At 36.5% G+C, this 4,151-nt stretch overlaps 1 non-coding gene across 1 annotated transcript; it reads left to right on the forward strand.

The window, feature by feature from the left end:
- Positions 1 to 1,566: 1,566 nt before the first annotated feature.
- LOC128564191 (U1 spliceosomal RNA) lies at positions 1,567 to 1,730 on the forward strand. Its single transcript, XR_008374058.1, has one exon. It is a non-coding gene; the product is annotated as a U1 spliceosomal RNA (small nuclear RNA).
- The last annotated feature ends 2,421 nt before the right edge of the window (positions 1,731 to 4,151 follow it).

A 4,151-nucleotide genomic window follows, 5' to 3' on the forward strand; every position in this document is an offset into this window, starting at 1 on the left:
TGCCAGCCTCGGTGTATGTGGCTGGTGCCCTAGTCGCTGAGCTACAGGCACAGAGCGTAGAATGGCTTTTATTAAAAAGTCTAAAAACATATGTCTGTAGGCTATGTGCCTGACTTCTTCAGAGAAGTTTCTCTTCAAGTCCTTTACCCAGCCTGAGATGGGATCACTTGTTCTTTTCTTGCTAATACGTTTGAATTCTCTGTGGATTCTGGTTATTAAACCTTTGTTGGAGACATATCCTGCAAATATCTTCTCCCATTCTGAGGGCTGTCTGCTTGCTTTACTTACTGTGTTCTTGGCTGTGCAGAAGCTTTTTAGTTTGATCAGGTCCCAGTAGTGATTTTTGATGTTGCTTCAGTTGCCTGGGGAATCCTTCTCATAAAATATTCGCCCAGGGCAATTCCTTCAAGAGTTTTCCCTGCACTTTCTTCTAGTATTTTATAGTTTCGTGTCTTAAGTTTAAATCCTTAATCTAGTGAGAGTCTATCTTAGTTAAAGGTGAAAGGTGTGGGTCCAGTTTCAGTCTTCTACAGATCACCAGCCAGTTCACCCAGCACCATTTGTTAAATAGGGAATCTTTTCCCCACTGTATGTTTTTAATTAGCGTGTCAAAGATCAAATAATGGTAAGTAGCTGGGTTCATTTCTTGGTTCTCTATTCTGTTCCAGACATCTACTTCTCTGTTTTTCTGCTCATGATCCTTAATCATCAGAGAAATGAAAATCAAAACTACTTTGAGATATTATCTAACTCCAGTAAGATTAGCTCATATCACAAAATCCCGAAGCCAGAGATGTTGGCGTGGATGTGGAGAAAAGGGAACACTTCTACATTGCTGGTGGGAATGCAAACTAATATGTTCCTTTTGGAAAGATGTTTGGAGAATACTTAGAGATCTAAAAATAGATCTGCCATTCGATCCCATAATTGATCTACTAGGTATATATCTAGAAGACCAAAAATCACATTATAACAAAGATATTTGTACCAGAATGTTTATTGCAGCTCAATTCATAATTTGCTAAGTCATGGGAAAAGCCCAAGTGCTCCTCAACTCACAAATGGATTAGTAAATTGTGGTATATGTATACCATGGAATATTACGCAGCCTTAAGGAAAAATGGAGACTATACCTTTTTCATGTTTACATGGATGGAGCTGGAAAATACTCTTCTTAGCAAGGTATCTCAAGAATGGAAGAAAAAGTCCCCAATGTATTCAGCCCTAATATGAAACTAATTTATAGCTTTCATACGAAAGCTATAACCCAATCTCAACATAAGAATATGGGGAAAGGTGCAGGGGAAGAGGGGAGAGGGGAGGATGGGTGGAGGGAGGGTAATTAGTGGGTCCACACCTATGGTGCATCTTAGAAGGGTACAGGTGAAATTTACTAAATGTAGAATATAAAAGTCTGAACACAATAACTAAGAAACTGCCATGAAGGCTATGTTAACCAGTTCAATGAAAATATTTCTAACTGTATATAAAACCAGCACATTGTACCTCATGATTGCATTATTGTACACAACTATGATTTAATAATAATAAAAAAGTCTAAAAACTATACTTACTTGGCAGGGGAGATACCATGATCACAATGGTGGTTTTCCCAGGGCAAGGCTTATCCATTACACTCCAGATGTGCTGACCCCTGCAATTTCCCCAAATGTGGGAAACTAGACTATATAATTTGTGGTAGTGGGGGACTGAGTGTGTGCTTTTCCCTGTGAAAAGTAAAAAAAAAAAAAAAAAAGTGTAAAATCAATAGATGCTGGTGTGGAGGCAGAGAGAAAAGAATACTTAAACACTGTTGGTGGAACTGCAAATTAATATAACCCTTATGGAAAACAGTATGGAGATTCTTCAAAGAACTAAAAGTGGACCTAACATTTGATCTAGCAATCCCACCACTGGTATTTCCCCAAAGGAAAAGAAGGGGGAGATGGCTTTTTCATCAGAAAGATACCTGCATTTGAATGTTTATTGCAGCACAATTCACAATGTGGAATCAACCCAAGTGCCCATAAATTCATGAGTAGATTAATAAAATATGGCATATGTATACCAAGGAGTACTACTCAGCCATAGAGAAGAAAATTAAAACCTTTTGCAATAATATTGATAGAACTGGAGAACATGCTCTCAAATGAATTATATTAAGAATAAAAAACAAACACTGCATGCATTCACTATTAAATTGTAACTAATTGATGAGCACACATGCACTGAGGGGAGTAAAACTTAGTGGAAATCAGCTGGGGTTGGGGGAAGAGGAAGGGCAGCCCTACTAATGGGTATAATGAAGAGTATTTGGGTGATCATCATATCTAGAGCTGGGACCCAAGCATTACAATAGTGATCTAAGTAACCTAAAACTTTTGTGTGCCCTTAATATTTTGAAATAAAAAATATTAGACTTGAAAACCATGTTTGCAATGTTAGTTCAACACTCTTTGGAGAGAGTACAGTCCTTCTGAGCATCTAAATCTTGTTCACTATTGTTAACACCAAAAATAGATTCAATGGTATGATTGCCAAATATTTTTACTTTCATTACTTTGAGATCTAAAACATTGTTTTTAGATATCTGGTTGTGTAAGTATTAGGCAATTGGTAAGATTCCCCAGAGTCCCTGTTCCTCAGATTTGTAAAATCTTCTCTTTTCAAGGCAAATACAAAAAAAAAAAAAAAAAAAAAGTCATTTCAAGATTTCAGTTTAACAGTTTTTATTAAAACTTGGCACCCAGGTTGAACTTGTCCATACAAGTTATTTTTTATCTATATAAAAATATATGTATATGTATTTTTTTTTTTGTGGGGGAAGAAGGATCACACTTAAGTAAATGAGATGAAACTAGTAAGTTGATGGAGGAAACAACACAGAACAGAGTTGATTCTCAAAAGCTTTCCTGTACCAGATGGTTCAGACTGAACTTCAGGGCATATCCTGTCTTATGAGAGACCAGGGACAGGAAAAGTGGATACTAGGTGGCAGGGCCTGAGTGATACACAGCATGTGGTGGGACCCTCAGCATTTCATGTACACCTCATGGAGGTGCAGAGTATTGTTGAGGGGCAGGGGCAGAGATCTGCCCTATGTTTACAGCACTGAGTGACAGTGTTCATGGGCTGCCCAGTGTATTTTAGGGGTATTTGGCACAATTCATAATTCGTGTTTTTATTAGTTTTTGGAAGAAACTGGCTTTTACTTTGTTATCTTTCCAATGCCAAGTTTGAACTGAAAATGAACATTACATCAGTTTGTTTCTTGGTCCTTGGGAAAAAATCCAACTCGTATGGACAAGTTCAACCTAGGGGCCAAGGGAAGAAGAGACAGATGATATGTCTGTTTAAAAGCGTGGTATTAAGATTTACACATTTAATTTGGAATATGGTATTGTCCCTATCCCAATTATACACACATACACACCGAGAATAAATACACATTTAAATTTCTACTGTGTATACACAGGAATAAAGATTTGTGTAAGCATATTTTTATACTTAGTGTTAGCAAAGTATAATTATTCTGTGACAATCAGCCAATTAGTCATGATTATACTGATTGAGGAAGTCTCATGAGAAAAACACTGAAGTCTAAAAGGCAGATTTGTACAGATGCTTTATTGTATCTATTTCTATGATTGCACATAAACTAGTTGTGTATTTGTTTCAGTAAAATATGAAGAAATTATGGCTTAACTGGCCCAGAAATCAAAAAGCCCTGGACAAGGTCATCTCCTTGCTAGCCTAAGATAATGAAGAATGCCAAGTTCAGATATTCTATGACATGGTTACCACTGTTTTGTTTTTCCACAATGTGATAAATTTTAGAATTTTGGTTAGAGAACCACCATCACAACAAAAGATTTTAGTGTATCGGGGTTTTGATGACAACAAAGATCTACTTACATATATTTTTCTAGTTTAGCAGTTAGTATGTATCAACCAAGAGAAAGGGAAAATACAAAAACAAAACAAAACAAAACACAACAATAAATTAAAGAGCTCTAGGGTGTGTTTGGATTATTTTGACGTCATGATTCTTGGATGTGGTGATAGTAGTTGGGTTTTCTTTATGATTTTAGCATAGACCTATGATTTTAGCAAAGACCTTGTCTATATTTTCATGTTCATCTTGTTCATGG

The sequence above is a fragment of the Nycticebus coucang genome, chromosome 13 (assembly GCF_027406575.1).
Source record: "Nycticebus coucang isolate mNycCou1 chromosome 13, mNycCou1.pri, whole genome shotgun sequence".
Classification (NCBI taxonomy): Eukaryota; Metazoa; Chordata; class Mammalia; order Primates; family Lorisidae; genus Nycticebus; species Nycticebus coucang.